Here is a 22,534-nt window from a genome sequence, read left to right on the forward strand (position 1 = left end):
ATTGATGGCAGTTTTCTCCTTCACTCTCCAAAGCGTCGCTGATGGAAGGCAGCTCTACGCAACAGAATTTTACTAAAAATTTAGGGATGGCTGCAGGGATTAGAGGACAGAGCAGGAAGCAACCTAAGATGGAAACTAGATTATTAGACGTCTCCAAAACTGCCAGCTCTCCTTCCTGCAGGCAAAGCCTTCCTTGCTGTGTTTATGTTCAGTTCCCGTGCAGACGTGTCTCATTAGACCATGGCTGCAAAATTCCTATTACTTCATATGCAAGTCAGCTCTTTTTTTTTTTTCTTACCCATCTAGAACAACATAGGAGACATTGCTGTGTACATTTTTAAAAAATAATAACAGTCTCAGTTTTATTCTATACGAAATGGGAATCTAGCTTTTATCCGACTAAGAGAGGAAATCTGATTGGATAATTTTAATACCAAATTCTTACTATAAAATACTGCTACTGCTCTTACCCATAAATCTACCCTGATTATAAACAGAACAACATTGGAAAGCTGTGTGCCACCTTAGCTCAGAGGCTCTGAGCTCATGATCTCAGCCCTGATCCAAGCCGTCCGAGGAGGGTGGCAGGGGAGCACTGTGGCTGTCATAGAAATGTCATGTATCACACAGTGTGCTCAGAGTGATTGCCTTAGAGGGAGGGGAAAGCTGGGCCTTTGAGTTAAGGGGCTGTGCTGATATCCTGGCTGTGGACTCAGCAGTTTGCTTTAATACTTGGAAAGAGGAAAATTACTCAGTGTTAAAAAGGGCCTCTTCTGCACTTGAAATCATACCAAATATATAAGATTACTTGTGAGGTCTTGTTTCTGATGGCTCAAAATAGGTTCTTCAAGGCCGTGGCAGTAGACAGCAGGGTCTTGCATTCTCCATTTTGGAATCTTCTAAGGAGACTTGCAGAATACCTGGCGTATACTGGGCACTCTGTTTGCCATACCAGTAAATGGAACGAATGGCACATTCCACCAAAGAATAACCCTGACATAGGTTATTCCTGCACCCTGGAATGTTTCTTTCCCTTAAACATCTCACACACACACACACACACACACACACACACACACACTCGCGTGCACATGCCTCTTTCTCTCTTAACTTGGCTGATTACCACATGTCTTAGTCCCTTGCTGTCTATGTCATAATACTTGTTAAACTGGCCCCGGGTACCCTGTGTTCTCATCACGTTTGCAATGGTGTTGTTTAAACATGTGCCTTCAGGTGTTTGTGATTAGTTGTTGAAGCTCTTGATTTTCCTCCATACTTTCGGCTTCCCAAGGGGAGGCCACGTCTGCGCTGTGACTGCAGTCTTTTCGGTGCGTGGCCCAGTGCCTGGGACAGGGCAGGCCCTGATGGCAGGAACAGAGTGGCTTTCACTGAACTTGTTTCCGCTTGTCCGTGGGCACCAGCCAGCCTACCTTTCCTAGTCTCCCTTGCTGGTAAGCACGGCCATTTGCTGGACTTCCAGCCAATGGAATGAGAGCGGGAGTGGTATGTGCCCCTTCCCAGCCTTGCCTTTTAAAACGGCCAGTGTGAGACCTTCCATGCCCTTTCCTCATACTGTTAGGCAGTTTAGATAGAAATAAACACTGGGCGGGAGGAAGAGGAAGCGGAAAGGAATAACCCAGAAAATAACAGTATGTCTGCATTCAGGATAAGGGACTCCAGAAATTTTTACTTTCTCTAAATGAGGGCCAGCAAAAGAAGCCAGTTAAAATCAAAATGCTGCAGCTGTGCATAAGAGAAGGCAACCCCCCCCATGTAACTTGACCCTGTGAACCTGCCCAAAAGGGGATGGGCGTGCCATAGCACGAGGAACCTGAGCTGTCAGTCAGCCTGAGCACGAGGAACCTGAGCTGTCAATCAGCCTGATTACTCAAAGAACCAGAGCCATCAATCATCAATCAATCACAAAAAAAGCCCCTGAGCCAGGATGTAAGATGGAAAAACAAAGGGGCGGCGCTGTTTTCCTCTCTTGGAGCGGCCCGCTCCCAATTCTTGGGAGTGTCCTATCTTTTACTACTTTTTGACTTTACTAATAATCTGCTTATATCATGCTTTCTGTCTCTCGTTCTCTTTTTTCGGGTGACTAAGAACCGAGGTAATTCTTACTCTCCCCTATCCCGGTAACAGCCCCACTGGCTTGTGGGAGGCGAGTGCGGTGATTTTGGAAGCTGTATACTGAGCATGGTGAAGCCACAAGACAGAAGGAAACCGAGTCCCTGAACCATCACTTAGAATAAAGCCGTGACCAACAGGATCACCTGTGTAGACTATACTCGAAGGAGAAACTTCTGTTGTTTTCAAGCTTTTATATTTTTATGTATTTGGGCTTATTTGTCACAATGGGTAGAACTGTCTCAATTAATATGATAATCATTTTGTGTGTGTGTGCGTGGAATTAATAGATGCATACAGAGAAGCAGATATCTGGGTACGGATTGTAGCACTAGGAATCTGGAGGCCTCCCTTATGCCGGTCTTCAAGGTACTGAAAGACGCATGATTCCGTGGGTGAGAATGAGACGCTGTCCCAGCAAGCTAATGTTCCCGTGCAGCCTTGAAACAAATCCTTTAGGCTGGAGGTAAAGCCTTGCTCCCTCTTTGTACCTATAAAAGTCCTCTCTTCTCTGACACCTAACTCTCCCAGGTGCTATAGACTGATTGTTTGTGTTCCCCCCAAATTCATTTGTTGAAATCCTAGCCCTCAGTGTGATGGCATTGGGAGGTGGCTGGGTTGTGAGGGCTCTGCTTTTACTATAATATTTTATGTAAGAATTTGATAACAGTGGGATTAACGTCCTCATAACGCAGATGGCACTGAGTTCCCTCGCTCCCTCCTCCATGTGAGGAGATGGCTGTCAGTGAGCTAAGAAGTGGGCCTTCATCAGACGCTCTGTCTGTTGGTACCTTGGACCTTGGACTCCCCAGCCTCCAGAACGGTGAGAAATAACTTTCTGTTGTTTATGAGACACTCAGTCTTTGGTATTTTTTTATAGCACCGAACATGCATGCCCTAGTGCCCTCTACTCCAAAATGATCCTCCCTTCCTTCCAGCACCATTGCAAAATCCAACATTTTACCAGGAATTAATGATCTTTTGAAACCAACTTATATTAAGGAATAAACCACTGCTTTCTGCTTTACTTCTACAGAGAGGATATGCATTTTAGGAAGAATGGCAATAATTGGTCTTTTAAAAAACATTTATTTTTTGTTTTGATTGAAGTATAGTTGATTTACAATGAGTTAGTTTCAGGTGTACAGCAGTGATTCAATTATATACGTGTATGCACATATATATTCTTTTTCAGATTCTTTTCCGTTATAGGTTATTACAAGATATTGAATATAGTTCCCTATAATTGGCCTTTAATTGCTGAAATTTTAGGAGTAGATTAAAACAAAGCAAAGTTTATTAAGCAGTGACAGGCAGTTTACACTCTCATCATCCTGAAGTATTTGCCGTGCTCCATTCAGAATGCAGAGGAGAAGCGTAGAGGGAGTCTCAGGTCTTGAAAAAAATACAGAACTGCCTTCCCAGCCCTGGACTTCAACCTCTGAACTTCCATTATTGAAGGAAAATGACTCTTAACTGAAATAGGTACAGTGTGCTGCCTCCAGAATGTTGAATATGAGGAGACCAAGAGGAGAGGGTGGGAAGCTACATGTTAAGGGGCCAGGACTGTGGACATACTTGGTCATGGGTTTAGTCTGACACAGCTGTAAGAGATGAGACAACCGAAAAAATTCTACTCCACCTGCAACTTCAGAAGAGTAGAACCTGGTGATGAAGGCCAGACTTGAGGGACCAGAAGAATCTGAGATGTCCTTGCCAGCTTCCTCCACTCCCAGGTCTAAGAACTAAAGACTCAACCCATCCAGTATATTAGGACATTAAAGGACTGGTTCTTGCTATGAATGAAGTCTGGATAAAGTGTGTTACTTCCCGATGGATGTTAGGTAAGTCTTGGCTGATTACAGCATCCTGCTGCCTCTATGAACCCTGGGCTGTTGCCTCCATGCCTCACCCTCCCCATCTATGAACCGTCTGCTTGACTGACCGAGGAGCTCAGTTCTCCAGTACCTTGAGGACTAGAGCCCAACCCTACCTTCCAAGATGGTTAGTTGGGATTCAAAGCCACTTTATCCAACAGCCCCCTTTCCTACGGAGCTAAATTTAGACAGACTTTCTTGATTTATAACTGAGATGCCTACCAACATCACCTCACTTAATACTGACAATAAACTCAGAGAGAGACATACAAGTGGAGAGAGAGAGAATGGAGAAGAGAGAGAGACAATCATAATCTTCATAGTTTAGGTCAAACTGAGGTCCATCCATCCCAGACAGTGTCACTACAAGGAGAGGGGCTCCAGCGGACACTGGACTGAGACATAAGTAAAAAAGAATTTCTTATTACGTTGAAACAACTGAGATTTGGGGACTTTTCTTCTAGCAGGTCCTCGCCTATGCTAACCAACCAATGTAAGAAACTTACTAGATTACAGAACCAATCATTGGTAAAGCCTCTGCTTGATTTCTTAATTATCACTTTTATTTTTATCAGATGTTCTACCGAACCCGGTTTTTGCACCACTCCGTATCCTCTTGGCCATGGTCTTTTGCTTGATGCTACTGATGGCCCTCTGGGAAGATCGCCTGACAGCACCTGTATTCTCACAGGCTGAAGAGGGGAGGTTTTGATCTCTGGTTCTGTGGTGACCTTTGTGGCAGGGCCAGTTGTCAGGGCACTCCACCTGTTCCCAGCCTTCCCTGTTAACCTGTGGCTCCCCTGCTGCTGTGGAGACAGGAAGCAGCATGGAGCCCTGAGATTCAGAGTGATGCCTGCACACTGTCTCATCGTGATTCTGCCCCCTCTCCCCCCACCTCAGACTCCCCCACTGGCTAGTGACTCACAGCCCAGGTACTGCCAGGGGCTGGCTTCCTGTATCCGGGGATCAGGCTTCCCTGAGGTTGCTGAGGGGCTCAGTAATGCAAGTTGGACTTGTGAGGGAGCTGGTGCCCCCATGGGATAAACTTTACCAGTGCGATAATTCTCCCTTTCTTTCTCCCATATTTAGCTTGTATGGAGAAGCAGTCTCTCTGAAGACATCTCCTGAGACTGAATTGTGACCAGCTTGGTAATGTCTTCCTTATAATTGCTTTTATTACTTCCCATCCCCCCTCCTCTATCTCCCCTCCTGCTTCCCTGAGATTGTACTCTCCAACAAAGTTTACCATGAAAGCCTTTGACTTCAGATCTGGTTTTTAGGAAACCCCAGACTAAGAGAAGCAGCCTCATGCTAGGCTAATGGTCTGCAAGCCTACCTAAGCTGGGATATTTGAGCTGCCTGACAAAAATGAATATAATTACAGGAATAATGGGTTAAAATTTTTAAAAATTATTTTTTCAAATTATGAGAGTAATATATGTTTTTATGTGAATTTTTTTAGTGAAGTATAGTCGGTTTACAATGTTGTGTTAATTTCTAGTGTACAGCATGGGGATTCAGTTATACATATTTATATTCCTTTTCATTCTAGGCTATTACAAGGTATTGAATATAGTTCCCTGTGCTGTACAGTAGGATTTTGTTGTTTATTTATTTTATATGTAGTAGTTAGTATCTGCCAATCTCAGACTCCAAATGTATCCCTCCATCAAAATTTGGAAAATAGCCTTTATTATTAATGGATTCATTTTCTCTCTTTCTCTCTACCTTTCCTCACTCACTCACTCACAAATCCAAGTGTTTGTTCCTCTTATTAATGAAGGAAAGTTCTAATAAATTCATTCCCAAAGAGGCATTCAGAAATTTCTTCATTGCCTTTTCCAGGGAGAAGTTCAGTCTCTTTAGAAATACTAACCCCCCAGAACTGGACCTGGATGTGTCAGGCAGAGAAGGGGAGTAAGGAATTTCTTGACTCATGGGAAGAGAACATGAGAATACAAACATGAAGGCATGGAATGATTTTTTTTTTTTTTGAATAATAGAGAAGCACGCAACGGAGTAGGTTGAGATTACTGGGCAGAAGCAAAGATTCAACAGCAGCAATGTCATAAAGGGCCAGGGTAGCAGCGCTGGCACCCAGTGTCTTGAATGGGGGAGATGCAGAACTGCGGTGCAGAGTTAGCCCTCCAAAAGTCTGTCTCCGGACTTGCCACCTTCAGCCCATCCTGCGTGACGCTGCCAGAGTCATCTTCCTAGACCTCAGAGCTGAGAACATGACCCCTCCATAGAACCCCCTGTGCCCCTCTGTCCCCATAGGATAAAATTCAAACCCTGTAGCACGGCATTCAAAGCCCTCACAATCATTCCAGGACTCTGTGTGTCCCTGCTGCCACAGCTGCTCCACAAGGAAACAATTCTCCTATTCCTGCTGCTTTGTTTCTCCAGCTGTAGAGTGAGAGCCTTCGAAAGGGGAAAGGGACAGATGCAGACCAGGTTGTGTGCCCACACCTCAGCCGCCAGGCAGCTGGGAAAGGGAAAACCTCCATTTCCATGTCTCAGGAAAGCATGAGATATGAATCACTTTTCCGTATCCCAAATATAAATGCTGGTTGACCTTTCCAGGGATGTTCATATTTGAATGAAGCTGCAAGTTTTCACCACACTATTATTGATTTCACAGATATTTTGACTCCCTTTGTCTCCTAGTTGCTTCCACAAAGGAATTAAAAATATATTATTTCACAACTAATTCACATGGAATATTACTGACAGAAGTAATCAAAATAACAGAAAATTGGCAAAACTAAAACTTTGCATGATTAAATGCGGTATGGGTGAAAAAATGAACAAAGTTGAAAATGCAAAAATCAACTGGGGAAATAATAGTTTCTAGAGAAATAACCCAACAAAACTATCACAGGCTAAAACTAGATAAGGTGAAAAAATGGACAAAGTATTAATGAGTAAATAAAATAATTTAGACATAATTTATAAATGCAAAATTGAGTTAAGAAAAGTAGACTTTTGGAAATAATGGTCCCATGGCAGGAGTGATTACTGTTCAATGTAATGTGGATGAAAAAATAAATAAATAAAAGCACTATTATAAAATATACATGGAAAACAGATATTCATGAAAATAATTTTAGTAAGATCAAAATAAAGATGGAAAATATTACTAAATAGAAAATTGGTCAAAGAATTAAAATGACTTAATCATATCAGAGAATTATACATTTTTTTCCTTAGGGAAAATTCCCCAATATTAGTATAATTCTGGGGACATGTTTGTGAATGTTAAGTTCAATTTTAGGGTCACTACATTCTGATTGAATTGAGCAATTGTCAGCCAGAAATTATACCATTCATTTATTGACAATGGCACTATAAAACTACTTATTAAAAAAAACAACTTTTGGCTGAAGTATTTCTCTGAACCCAAGAAAAAAGGCAAGGACTTCTGCATTTCTTCTGTCGATAATTAGATTCTGAGAGCAAGCTGCTATGTGATGTGTTATTAATATGAGAGGTTCTCATTGGGGAGGACAGGAACTGTCAGTCCTCACTGGCTGGAAGCTCACAGAAAAGCTTGCGCTCTTCATCAAAGGCACTGGGTGGCGACCAACCAAATATGGCTCAGACAGAGCTTCTCCCAGTGTCCCGAGGGGTCTCCAACTCTTAGTCTCTTTTGTCACCTCCTCCTCGAATAATTCCTCTTCTCTGTTTCTGGGAAAACGAATAGGACCAAGGGATCCTGGGCCCCGCTTTCTAGAGTTGGCAGTGCCTTGCCATGTATGTGACGTAGGGCTTCACTGTTTAGCAGTAGGACACACGGGACATTTCCTCAGTGTAGCCCCATGGACACGGCAGGCTGAGATTCATTTCTGCATCCGTTATCAGCAACTGAAAGCATTTACTAAGATCGCTCTGTGAATGCTTCATTATGACACTGGACACAAAGAAGGGAACAGATGTGGCGGGCCAACCTCCAGGGGTTTGTCATCCAAGGCAGAAGGATAGACAGGGCAAACTCAGATGAGCACTCAGGCATAACCTGTGAGCCAGGACACAGGTCTGACAGTTGGGAGTGATACAGCCCTGGAACCAAGGTGAGTTTCCCTCTGTACATAAGGATATTTCTTTTAACCACAGGGTTCTCTCTAGGGCTCCTTTGAGCAGCCAGCTCTCTGTGCATTTCTAATAAGATCTGATTTATAAAAACGTCTTGAAAACAACTTCTGCAGGAGCATACTGACTGCGTACAGCTCGTGACATTGGCACAGAGATGAAGTCAATATCGAGCAGGAAGGTAAAGACAATGTGAACTTGTATTTATGTTACAAACAAGCTGGGGGGCTCCTTCCAATGTGCACAAACATAAAAAGCCCTGGTTCATTTCTGTGCCTAGCCAAACACCTGGCATGTGGTAGATGGTCAACTAGTGCTTATTAAATGAATGAAGGAATGAATTTAAAACAAAATACCTACACCATTCATAGGTAAGATAAATAAAACCTAATTCCATTTTCAACTTTTTCCTCTTCTCCATTCTCCTCTTCCCCTATCCCTTGAGTTCCTCCTTCTTTTCTGCCTCTTTTCTGTTCCTCTCCTTAACATTTATCATTTTACAAAATATGTCATTTATTTTGGTATGTAGTATTGTAAGTGAGCAGGACCCTATGGGGCCTTCCTGGGGCAGACCTCTCCCCAGATTCTCTGCTGTAGCTCCTCTCTGAAGTACCCAGATAATAGTATCTCATGCATCCTTCCTGAGTATCTCAGATGCTATATGCCACCACCAAGTGGAAGAAATTAACTTCTTGATGATCATGAGCACTGTAGCCCCCAGGCCTTTTGGTGCCTAAGGACTGATCACCATCATTGATCAGAGAATTGTGCACAGCTGATCACATTCCCTGGCACGCCCCACCCTCAGCTGACCTTTAAAAATGCTCAGGTGAAAGCTTTTGAGGAGTGTGGGGTTTGTGTGTGAGTCATTCTCCTTGCTCAACCCAGCCGGGAAGGTTTCTCTGCTCCAAACTCCGGCGTTTCAGTATTTTTTGGCCTCACTGTGCATCGGGCATACAGACTTGGGTTCGATAACGGTATGAGGTGAGTCTTTACCTATTTTTCTCAGAGTATTAATAAATTCCCAGTGACATTTACTACATAGCCCCTCGCTTGTCCACTGATTTAAGCTTCGTCAGGACAGGGACTCTGTTAACTAACTTTTATGTCTCCAGTACTTGCCGCAGGGCCTAGAAGGAATTATCTTCCTACTGGGGGTGATGTGCTTGTATTGCCACACTTGGCTCCTGTTAGGGGCTGAACTGCGTCCCTCCAAAATTTGTATGTTGAAGTCCTAGCCCTTGGTACCTCAGAATGGGACTGTATTTGGAGATTGGGTCTTTAAAGAGGCAACTGAGTTACAATGAGTTCGTTACAGTAGACCTAATCCAGTACGCTCGGTCTCCTTATAAGAAGAGGAGGTATGGACACAGGCACACGCAGGGGGAGACCTAGGGTGACGGAGAGGAGATGGCTATCTGCAAGCCAAGGGGAGAGTCTTCAGAAGAAGCCAGGCCTGCCATCACCTTGATTTCAACCATCCTAACCTCCCAAACTGTGAGAAAAACTTGTTTTTCCAGCTCTCCTTTGTTATGACACCCTAGGAAACCAACAAAGCACTTACACAAGTATATATTTTTGAATCAGGATCTGCTTGTGGGCTGTCTATTACTTGGAGCTATCTGACTATGCATTCAAGGGGATTATTGTATCATTTCAAATACATATGCTTGCATAGGAAGAAAAAACAAAGGAAACTGAGCAAATTGTAAACCAGGGTTATCTCTGCATATGGATTTTGGGTTACAGTGTGCTTTTTCTCTGTGTCTTTCAATATTTTTCAAATTTTGTATGATGAGCATGAGTTTTTCTTCTAAATAGGGAAAGATGTTATTTGAAATGTATATGAAGGTGTTAATGTGTTTATAAATTAGTGACCTAACTGAGATACACAGGTGAGGTCTGTGTGTAGATGCGTTTTGCAGTCTCAGATGCTTCTTTTCCCATTTTTGAATTCCTGTGTCCTACGCTTATTCTGTAAAAATGCTTGTTTCTGAAAATAGTGATTTGTTTGGATGATCCCCTCCCCCTCTTTGGCTTTTTATTGTCCAGTCGCAGTGGGGAGGCATTGTTCACATACTAGACTGTCATACTATTCCTGTCACTGACAGTATTATTTGCAATTGCCTTTTTTTTTTTAGTCTCCTCTAATTTCCACACTCCCACTTATTGTATTTCATTAAAACTGGTTTAGAAATGCACGGCATATAATTAGATTGAGAAATATGCTATCGATTTAGTTTCCCATTATGATGTTATCACATGCACAAAAAAAGTCATTTGGTACAATTGTTATGATTAAAACCACAAAAGAGATCTATTACATCAGACTTAGTTTTCAGGGCCTGATGCAGTGTAAAATATGAAAGAGAGGGGTTAATCTGTTTTTATTAGAGCTGCATATGTCGTGTATCCACAAATGCCTGTAGGCTAATAATTTCAATTGAATTTTTAGTAAACAGGAGGTTTTGAAGGAAGTCATATGAAATAAAAGTAAATCAATACTTAAATACTCCATTTTAACGTTGCTGTGGATAATAATCCTTTCCCAGCTCTGCACTGGGCAAAAACACATACCCCAGATCTGCACAAGGCAGCTTTCTATTGCAGGGAGACTACGGAGGGCAGAGAGCATGGATTTTTGGAGTCAGACAGAAGAGGAGTCAAATCACAGTCTCCCTGCTGTCTAGGAGAAGGTTGGATCGCTGTTTAATAAGTATGTACCTTGTGCCAAGCTTTTAGAGACATCATTTCCGTCAGTTCCTACAAAGCTGTTTAAGTTACTGGCCCATGTTCATAGCTAGTAAATGACATGACTTGAGTCCCCTTCACTCCAAAGTCATGTACTTTCTGCAATAGTATTCTCTTTCCTATTGATGAGTAATTTTGAATAAGTTACTTAATGTTTCTGAGCTTTGTTTTCTCATTTGCTAAACAAGGATAATAACATTTCTTCATAAGGTGGTTTTGATGATTAAATGAGTTAATATCTGTTTAAAACTGAGCATCTTCGTTGGAACATAATGCCAGTAAATGCACCCGCCCTATTCCTCTGGTGACCTGAGGTTACCTGCAGGTTGTACCAGTTTGGAGGAGAGATGCTGATATTTCTCACCCCTGCATACACAGGGGAGAAAAAGGCAGGTCAAAAAAAATGATGATTAATGATATAGAAAGACCTTATTTATTAGAATGGTCTGAGAAGTAGCTATAAAGATGATCTTACAATTATGTTTCTTAAGTTTAAAAAAAAAATCTTTATTTTTTAGAGCAGTTGTAGGTTCACAGCCAAACTGAGACAAAGCACAGAACTTTCTTATGTATCCCTTGCCTGCAACACATCCACAGCTTCCCCCCTTGTCAACGTTCCCCACCGGCCAGAGCGGTACATCTGTTACAATGATGAACCTGCACTGATACATCATTGTCACCCAGAGTCCATAGTTAACATTAGGGTTCACTCTCGGGTTCTACGTTCAATGGCTTTGCACAGATTTATAATGACATGGATCCATCATCACAGAACCATACAAAACAGTTTCACTGCTCTAAGAATCCTCTGGGTTTCACCTATTTATCCTTTCCTCCATCCTAACCTAGCAACCACTGGATCTTTTTATCTTTTCTCTGTCTCCACAGTTTCACCGTTACCAGGATGCCAATATTGTTGGAATCATACAGTGTGTAGCCTTTTTAGATTGGTTTCTTTCACTTAGTAATATGCATTTAAGGTTCCTTCATATCTTTTCATGGGTTGCCCCCCAAAAAAAGGAATAAAGCAAATGCAGTATTTAAAAAAAAACTATTTGAATCAAGCTGCTTTAAATATCCATGTACAGGCATTTGTGTGGACACGTTTCAACTTCCTTGGATAAATACCGAGGTGTGTGTTTGCTGGATCAAATGGAAAGAGTATGTTTAGTTTTGTAGGCAGCACCAAACTGCTTTCCAAAGTGGCATCCTCACCAGCAAGAAATGAGAGCTCCTATTGCTCCACAACCTCACCAGCATTTGGTGTTGCCAGTGTTGTGGATTTTGGGCATTCTAATAGGTGTGTAGTGGTACCTCATCATTGTTTTGATTTGCATCCTCTGATAACCCATGATGTGGAGCATCACATATGCTTATTTGCCTTCTGCTTTTCTTCTTTGGTGAGGTGTCTAGTAAGGTCTTTGGTCTATTTCTTGACTAGGTTGTTTGTTTTCTCATTCTTGGGTTTCATGTATAGTCTTTGTATCTTTTTTTTTTTTTTTTTTTAGCTTTTAAAATATTGACTTTTATTATTGTTTTTATTTATATTCAACTGTTCCACACCTGCTTTTGAACACCTTAACTGAAGTTTGCTTTTTTTTTTTTAACATTTTTTACTGATTTATAATCATTTTACAATGTTGTGTCAAATTCCAGTGAAGAGCACAATTTTTCAGTCATACATGAACATGTATATATTCATTGTCACATTTTTTTCTCTGTGAGCTACCGTAAGATCTTGTATATATTTCCCTGTGCTATACAGTATACTCTTGTTTATCTATTCTACAGTTTTGAAATTCCAGTCTATCTCTTCCCACCCCCTGCCCTCTTGGCAACCACAAGTTTGTATTCTATGTCTGTGAGTCTATTTCTGTTTTGTATTTATGCTTTGGTTGGTTTTTTTTTTGTTTGTTTGTTTTGTTTTTTTTTTAGATTCCACATATGTATCTTCTTTGTATATTCTGGATAACAGTCTTTTATCTGATAGGTCTTTTTGCAAATGTTTTCTTCCAGTCTTTGGCTTTTTTTTTTTTTTTTTTTTTTTAATTCTTTTGACAGAGTCCTTGTTCCAGGGTCTGCTTCTGGGGAACCTACCCTAAGAGATTTCATTAGTCAGCTATTGCTGCAGTAGTGCTGAGTGAAAGACGTCATCCAAATCTCACAGGCTTACCACATCTAACATTTTATTTTTCTAACAAGTTGGCTTGAGAAGCTCTACTTCAGTATATAGATTGAGTATAAGCCTGTACCACGTCTTTTCCTCTGGGACCAGGAGTGGTCCAAGGCATCCTGTTCTCAAGACAAAGCCAAGCCCAACAAATACAAATCAAGCCTCTGCTCACATCATATCTATTGGCCAAACATTTCATTTACTGAAACAAATCACATGGCCAAGCCAAACATCGATAGTCTAAAGAATGTCCTCCCTCTACTCCAGACACATGGCAAGGAGAGTGGATACAGAATCCTATCACCAGAAGGGGATGAGGAGGAGAGTAAATGAGATATTGTGCGGGCAAAACCTACACAATACTCAAATTTATAATAAGCCATGTGTGAGGTAGGTTGAATAATGGCCCATAGACATCCATGTCCTAATTCCTGCAACCTGTGAATATGTTACCTTATATGGCAAAAGGGACTTTGCAGATGTGATTAAATTAATGATCTTGCTATGGGGAGATTTCTTAGCTTATATAGATAGGTGAGTACAATGTAATTACGAGGATCCTTGTAAGAGGGAGGCAGGGAGTCAGAAAGGAGAGAAGATACTGCTCTGCTGGCTTTGAAGATGGAAGAGACCATGAGCAAAGGAATGTTGGCAACCTCTAGTAGTTAGTAAAGGCAAAGGATTACCCCCTGGAGCAACCTGAGGGAAGCAGTCCTGCCAATACCTTGATTTTAGTTCTGTAATATTCACCTGACTTCTGACCTCCAGAACTGTAAGAGAATATGTGTATGTTGTTTTAAATCACTGTTTGTGATAATAGTATCAATAAGAAACTAATATGCCATATGATTTACTTATATATTTTCCCCTAATACTTTAACCCTATAATGTATGTATTATTTTCCCTATTTTTAAAGGTAAGCATCCTGAAGTTCCCAAACCTTAAAAAACTGGCCTAAAGTCATACAGCTGACAAGTACCAGAGTCATCACTGAAACTCAGGGCAGACTGCAGTGCCAATGCCCTTGTCATCAAAGCGTTGGTTCAGCTTCTATTTTATGCTAATGGATAAATTAAGGAATAAATGTGGAGAACTCTAGACCCTTCATAATTCAGCGGGAGGAGATGGGGAAATATAGCTTCTTTAACAATTATCTTTTCCCCCAGCTTTATTGCTATACAATTGTCACACATATAACATTGTGTAAGCTTATGGTGTACAACATGTTTATTTCATACACATATGTATTGCTAAGTGACTACCTCAGTAAGATGAGTTAACACATCCGTCACCACACAAAATTGCCATTTGTGTGTGTGTTAAGAAAAATCAAGATCCACTTTACTTAGCAACTTTCTAGTACATAATATAGTATGGTTCACTGTAGTCACCGTGTTGTACATTAGTTCCCCAGAGCTTATTCATTTATAACTGGAAGTTTGTACTCTTGTGACCAAAATCTCCCCACTTCCCCCACTATCCAGCCCCTGGCAACTACCATTCCCGTCTGTTTCTATGAGCTTGGCTCTTTTAGTCTCCATGTATAAGTGACACTATGCAGTATCTATTTTTCTCTTGTCTGACTTAATTTTACTTAGCATACTGCCTTCAAATATCATCCATGTTTCAAATGGCAGGATTCCTTTTTTTTTAATGGCTGAATTCCACTTCTTATACATACGATGTCTTCTTTATCCACTCACTCATTGATGGACACTAAGGTTGCATCCATGCCTTGACTACTGTGAAAATGCTGCAGTGAATATGGGGGTGCGTAAGTCTCTTTGCCATCGTGATTTCATTTGTCTTTGGATATGTATCCAGAAATGCGATCATACAGTAGTCCTACTTTTAATTTTGGGGGGAGCCTCCATACTGTTTTCACAGTGGCTATACCAGTTTCAGTTCCTACCAACGGTGCCTCCACATCCTTGCTGACACTTATCTTACGTCTTTTTGATGATAGCCATTCTACCTGGTGTGATGTGATAGCTCACTTTGGGTTTGATTTGCATTTCCCTGATGGTTAGTAATGTTGAAAAACTTTTCATGTACCTGTTGGCAATTTGGATGTCTTCTTTGAAAAAATACCTATTCAGGTCCTCTGCCCAGTTTTAAATCAGGTTATTTGTGTTTTTGCTATTGAACTCAATGAAATCCTTATATATTTTGATGTTAATCTCTTATCAGATAGATAGTTTGCAAATACTTCTCCCATTCCACAGGTTACTTTCTCATTTTGTTGACTACTTCTTCGACTGTGCAGAAGCTTTTTAGTTTGATGTCCCACTTGTTTATTTTTACTTTAATTGCTTTTGCTTTCGGTGTCAGAGACAAAAAAAAATATTGCCAAGACCATTGTCAGGGAGCTTTTTTCCTGTGTTTCCCTCAAATGTTTCACAGTTTCAGAGCTTACGTTGGAGTCTTTAATTGATTTTTGTGCATGTATAAGATAAGGGTTCAATTTTAATTTTTTTTTTTTTGCATGTGGATATTAATTTTTGCAGCACAATTTATTGAGGAAGCTGTGCTTTCCCCACTGAGTCTTCTTGGCTCCCTTTTGAAATATTATTTGCATGGGTTTATTTCTGGGATCTTGATTCTGTTCCATTTGTCAGTGTGTCTGTTTTATGCCAGTACCATACTGTTTTCACTGCTACAGTTTTTGTACTGTAGTTTGAAACACAGACATGTGATGACTCCAGTTCTGTTATTCTTTCTCAGGGTTGCTTTAGCTATTGCAAATCTTTTGTTGCTGCCTATGAATTTTAGGATTGTTTGTTCTATTTCTGTGATATATGACATTGGAATTTTGATAAGGATTTCACTGAATCTATAGATGACTTTGAGTGGTATGATTCCATCAAGATTTGTTTGTCTGGGAAAGCCTTTATTTCTCCTTCATTTCCAAAGGACAGCTTTGCAGGGTAAAGTATTCTTGGTTGGAAGTTTTGGGTTTTTTTTTTTCCCCCCTCTTTCAGCACTTTGAATAAATCATTCTACTTTCTCCTGGCTTGCAACTTTTCTGCGGACAAATCAGCCTAATGGGGGTCCTTTTGTATGTGAGAATTTTTTTTCTTGCTGCTTTTAAAATTCTCTCTTCATCTTTGACTTGACAGCTTTATTATACTGTGTCTTAGAGAAAATCTCTTTAAGTCGAATTTGTTTGGGGATCTATGAGTTTCATTACCTTGGATATCAAATCTTTCCCCAGATTTGTGAAGTTCTCAGCCATTATTTCTTTAAATAAACTTTCTTCTCTTCTCCCTTTTCTTTCTTTTTCTGTCCTTTTCCCTTTTCTTCTGGGACTCAAAAAATGCATAGATTGTTTCTTTTCATGGTATCCCAGAGTTCACCTGGGCTTTCTTCACTCTTTTTTATTCTTTTTTATTTGTTCTCTTTTGATGGGATAATTTCAAATGGCCTGCCTTCTATCTCACCAATTCCTTGTTGTGGTTGATCAAGTCTGATGTTGATTTTTCATTTCATATATTGTATTCTTTAGCTCCAGAATTTCTGTTTGGTACTTTTTTATGATTTTTACCTCTCAGTTAAACTTCTCATTTGTGTATTATTATTTTTTTTGATTTTGTTGTGTTGTTTTCTTGCATTGTCTTAGCTCATGGTGCTTCCATAAAACAACTATTGGGTAAACTGCAGATCTCCATTTCTTTGAGGTCAGTTACTCGAAAGTTAACATGTACCTTTGGCGTGTCGTGTTTCCTTGATTTTTCATGCTCCTTGAAGTCACGCATTGCTCTCTTTGCATTGAAGAAGCAGTCATCTCCTCCAGTCTTTATTGACTAGCTTTCGGAGAGAAGTATCTTCCGTCAGCCCTTTTAGGAATTCTGAGGAACCCTTCAGAATGCCTACTGCATACTTCTTGTTCCCTCCTGTGAAGGAATTCTTAAGATTGTGTACATTCCCTTGATGCCACAGAGCCAGCTTAGGAGCTGATGGCCTCCCCTTTGCTTTCCCTAGGATGGAGCTGAATGCCCAAGATTGTAGGCTTTCCCCCAATTCTGCAGAACTGGTCTGACTTTTTGTGCATACTCACCAGCTGTCTGCAAAGGCTTGCTCCAGCTCTCTTCAGGGACCTACACAAGGAGCCAACCATGAGGTGGAGGTGTGTGCAGGTGAGGCACACTAAACATTTGGGGGTCCTGAGGGGCCAGCTGGGGGATCTGCACCTGAGGTATCCCCACTGCTTCCTGGGCAGGCTTCCTGAGGGAGTCTGCTCTGCAGTTAGTAGGCTCTGCATCCCTTTGATGCCCTCTGAGAGGCCTGGCTGTTGTCCCAGTGGCTCCCCACTCTTCAGTTGTGCAGCACACCACAGTGTTCTAAATGGGGCAAGAGAGAAGTGGGTATCTTTGGCAGCATCTTGTACAGCTGGGGAATCCGGGTGCTCAAGCACACACTCCCACTTCTCTTTGTGGGAGAAATCAAGAGCCTAGAAGGGCTTTCTGAGTTTAGTTACTAGGAAGTTACCATGTTCCTTTGGTACCGAGCTGTGCCACCTTCGGGGAGGGGTGATGCAGGTAAAATGAAATTGTTCCTCTTGCCCTCTTCAATATGTCCAGCATCAACCCTTTTCCAATCGTGTGCTAGAATTTCTCTGCTGGACTGCTGGACTTCCACCAAGATACTCTTGTCCGTGGAGGATTGTCAAAATCAATGTTCCTTTGGGGGCGAGATGTTAGAAACTCCTGTTTTGCCATTTTGGTGACATCACTCTCCAACCATCACCTTTGGTTTTTGTGGTGGAGCTACAGGTTTTACATCAACTTGTGTAGCACACGCAGTGGTGGGATCCTTGGGAAGAAAGCTTTTGCTTCTAAGTCTGATGCTGTGGACTGAGTTGTGTCCTCCCTGCCAAATTCATATTTTGAAACTTTAACCCCAGATGTAACTATATTTAGAGATGGGACCCTTCAGGGGGTAATGAAGGTTAAATGAGATCATCAGGGTGGGGTGCTAATCCAGCAGGGACTGGTGTCCCTACTGGAAGAAGAGACACCAGAAGCGAACATAGAGACAAAGCCGTGTGAGGACACAGAGAGAAGGCAGCCCGTCTGCAAGCCGAGGAGAGCGCCCTCACGAGAAGCCAGCCCTGCCAGCACCTGGGTCTTAGATTTCCAGCCTCAGAAACTGTGAAATAAAAATAGATGTATGTTGTCTAAGCCACCTATTCTGTGGCACTTTTTAAATGACACTCCTTGCAGAGTAATACAGTTGGTGTCTGGCCTCTTTTATCTCTATAGAGGCTTCAGATAACATTTGATTGGTCCTCAGAAGTTTCAACAATTTATACCTTCTATTATGGTAAATACTAACATTTACTTAAAGAAACAGTTGTTGTGTAGATTAAATTCAATTGCTGGGATTCGAGAGCAGTCTTGTCTTTTCATACCATAGAAAACAACCAGAGAAGGAGGGGACTGAAAAGTGAGCAGGCAAAGAGGGAAAGGGGCCATAGAGAAAGTCCCAGGGTTTTTTGTTTTGTCTTTTTCTCTTTCTGACACTAAATGTGAACCTGATATATTTGTGATTTTCCACATGAAGATGAGCAGCAGGAGGGCCATAGTCACATCCCAAGGGCCTTTTAGAGGAAGGCAAATGGATGGGAAGTCATTTAACCAGGAATCACACATCCCAAAAAAAGACATTAAAGAAATTGTGAATAGGCAAGTGTACAGTATTTAGTGAACTCTAGCTCTGCGCCATGCGATAGGCTGAGTTTATTGAGTTACATACATTATTTCATTTAACTCCAGTGATAATTCAGTGAGTTGGGTTCCATTTTACTGCACTCATTTATTTGTATGTTGGTCTTCCTTCTTGAAATGTGAGCCTCTTGTCATCAGGATTCAGGTCCAGCTTGTCCCTGTTCCTTGGTGCCTGGTGCAGCACATGGCACGGTGATGACTCCGTGTCTGTTGACTGAGCACGTGTGTGGAGAGGTAGACGGGTTAATACTGGTTGGTATCTACAAGGCCAAGTGCATTTCATATAGAGCTGAGGGGCAAGACAAAGTAGGAGAAGAAAGGTTTGGGAAATAGACATGTATGCTGGGTCGGGGGAAGAGGCTAGGTGCTAGACAATAAACTGATCGTCAGTTGGGAGGAATTCTCCAATTGGGAGAAATTCTAGACAATAAATTCAAGCTTGAATCAGGAATATGTAGTTCAAGCAAGTGTGTGTGAATAGGTCTCTAGAGTTAAGGGATCTTAGTGTTGTCCTTCAGATGTTCCAGGCAGGTACTCCTGAATCTGCTGGGCTAGACATTTCTGGTCTACAAAGTTGCTGATTTGGTGAAAAGACACGTATCTAAAAGTTTGGTTACCTAAGAGTAATCAGAATTTTCTGGTTCACGTCAGCACTTTTTTTTTAAACATCAGATGCACAGATTTAAGTTCATCATCCTCCTCAGTCAGGTTCGTTCTCATCATCAGCCTTTGTAGGTTCTCTTTGTCCTTCTGTTATATTTTTGCACTTTCTCCCTTCATTCTCTTTCCCTACCTCTATTTGCTCCATCTCCACAGTTGTCACACAAGTGATATATTTGACATGTGCCCTTCTAAACCATCTGCCGCATAAGAGGCAGTATAGCACACTGTTTAAGAACGCAGGCATTGGAACCTGGGTTCAACTCCTCACTCTACCGATATGACCTTGGGCAAGCTGTTTATCTTCTCCGTGCTTCCGTTTCCTAATTTGTGTACCATTAGTGGATAATTAAATTGATTAATATGTGTATAGCATAAAATCAGTGCCTGGCATAAAGTAAGTGCTTATAAACCTTTGAAAACATGCATATTGTTTGTGTGATTTGTAGATCTATTTATAAACCAGTAAATCACACTTAGTTTACTTTTATTGCTCTTGAGGTCTGTGGGTATTGACAAATGCATGGTGGCATGAATCCACCCTCATAGTACCACACAGAAGAGTTTCACTGCCCTGAAGATCCCTGTGCTTCACCTGATCAACCCTTCCCCTCTACAAACCCCTGCTACCCACTGATCTGTTCTCTATCATTTTGCCGTTTCTGAAATTTCATATAAATGGAATCACAGAGTCTGAAGTCTTTCAAACTGGCTCCTTTCATGTAACGATAGGCATGTAAGATTCAACGGTGTTGTTGCATGGATTAATAGCTTAATTCTTTTCTATCACTGACTCATGTTCCATTGTACAGACTGGTACAATTTGTTTACCATTCACCTAGTGAGGGACGTCTTGGTTGCTTCCAAGTTTTGGCAATTATGAGTACAGTTGCTAAAAACGTATCCATGCAGATTTCTGTGTGGACATTGTATCTATTTTAAAAATTGAAAGTTGGCTTGTATTTTTATTTTCTCATTTTGATATCTGAATTTGTTATCAAGTATATATTAGCTTCAAAGAATGAATAGAGTTGTTTTACCTCTTTCTAGTCTTAAATATTCCAATTTTAAACAAGTATTTTTATTTCTTGAAAATTTAGTATCATTCACCTGAAAATCTATGTAATGGCTCTTTAGGTAAGCGGAGGTTTTTGATTACTGTTTCATCTTTTAAAATAATTATTGATCCATTAAAAATTTCTAACTTTTTAATATGCCAGCTTTGGCATTTTATATTTTCCTGGAAACAAATAAGTATTATATAGGTTCTCAGATGTATTGTTGTTTCATAAAGATACCTGTTATATCTATATTTATTCCTCTTTTTTCCTTTTGTGTGTGTGCATGTGCCTATGTGTGCATTTTCTTCTTCTATGTCAGTTTGTCCTTGCTAGAGATTTATTTATATTACTAATCTTTTTTTAAACAGATTATGGTTTGCTGTTTATCTGCTTTTTCTTTTTTAAGTTTATTTCTGCTCTTTTTTAAAAAAAATCTTTATTATAGTATGATTCCTTTACAGTAAACTGTATATATTTCAGATGTACAATGTGCAATTTGACAAATTTTGATCGATGTATACACCAATGAAACCACCACCACAATCAAGATAGCTGACATTTCCATCACTCCCCAAGAGGTGCAAATTTCAGATTTCCAATTTATCCCTTCCCATCTTCTGTCTCCCCTAGTAACCATAAATTTGTTCTCTATGTCTGTGAGTCTGTTTGTTTTGTCGATAACTTCTTTTTTTTTTTTTTTTTTTTTTTTTAGATTCCACATATAAGCAATATCATATGGTATTTTTCTTTCTCTTTCTGGCTTACTTCACTTAGAACGACAATCTCCAGGTCCATCCATGTTGCTGAAAATGGCCTTATTTTGTTCTTGCTCTTATCTTTATGATTAATTTTTTGTTTCTTTGTGTTTATGTTGATATTCTTTTTATAGCTTCTTTCTTTTTATTCTGGTGAAAAACAGATAACAGGACATTTATCCTCTTAACATGTTTGAAGCATTAAGTGCTCCTAACTACTTGCGTATCCTTGTGCAGCAGATCTCCAGAGCACTTTCGTTTTGCATGACTGAAACTCTGCACTTATAGAGCAGCAGCTCCCCATTTCCCTCTCTTCTCAGCCCCTGGCAAGCACCATCCTACTCACTGCTATGAGTTCGACTATTTTACACACCTCACATAAGTGGAATCATGCATCACTTGTCCTGAGACTGACTTTTTTCACTTAGCATAATGTCTACACGTTTCCTCCATGCTGTAGTATATGACTGAATGTCCTTCTTTGTTAAGGCTGAATAATATTTCATTGCATGTTTTTATTTTTCTTATCCATTCATCTTTGATGGACATTTACATTGTTTCTACCCTTGACTATTGTGAGTTATGCTGCAATGAACATGGAAGTGCAAATATCTCTTCAAGATAGGGGTTTTTGATTCCTTTGGATAAATACCCAGAAATGAGGTTGCTGGATCATACCTTAGTTCTACTTTCAGTTTTTTGTAGAATGTTTTTCATAGTGACTGCAGCATTTTATGTTCCTATCAACAGTACACAAGGGTCCAGTTTTTTCACATCCTTGACAACGCTTGTTGTTGTTTCTCTTTCTGTCTTTCTCGTTTCAATAATGTCACCCTAACAGGTATGAAGTAATATTTCATTGTGGTTTTGATTTGCATTTTCCTGATGATACGTGATGCTATGTAACTCTTCATACGCCGGTGGCCATTTGTATGTCGTCTTTGGAGAAATATCTATTGAAGTCCTTTGGTCACTGTTTAATTAGAATTTTTCCTATTGAGTTTTACTTTTTTTAAAGTTTATTATCCAATGCTTAGTTTACTTCTTTTCAGTCTTCCTTATTTTTTAATAAATCTATTCAGGGCTAGAAATTTCCTTTTAAATAATGCTATAATATCTCACAAATTTTATTTTATTGTCTTTTGTCTTTCAAGTCTAAATTTTAATAGTTTCCTTCTGACTTAATTTTAACCCATGTGTTATTTAGTAGTATTATTTGATTATTAGATATATGGAATTTCAAAGTTAGACTTTCATAATCTATGATATAGTATAGCAATTAGAAAACATAGGTTGCTTAATTTTGATATT

General features: G+C 40.3%; 1 long non-coding RNA gene across 3 annotated transcripts in view; it reads left to right on the top strand.

Annotated features, from left to right (window-relative positions):
• Nucleotides 1-359: 359 nt before the first annotated feature.
• The window catches only part of LOC116156891 (uncharacterized), a 290,484-nt gene continuing 268,309 nt past the window's right edge, over nucleotides 360-22,534 (top strand). For 2 of the 3 annotated variants that reach the window (XR_010383809.1, XR_010383808.1), the window contains exon 1: nucleotides 360-5,156. This is a non-coding gene — a long non-coding RNA (uncharacterized LOC116156891). The remainder of the gene's footprint in view (nucleotides 5,157-22,534) is intronic. The other variant, XR_010383810.1, reaches the window with a different exon arrangement.

Source organism: Camelus dromedarius, chromosome 14 (assembly GCF_036321535.1).
Source record: "Camelus dromedarius isolate mCamDro1 chromosome 14, mCamDro1.pat, whole genome shotgun sequence".
Lineage (NCBI taxonomy): Eukaryota > Metazoa > Chordata > Mammalia > Artiodactyla > Camelidae > Camelus > Camelus dromedarius.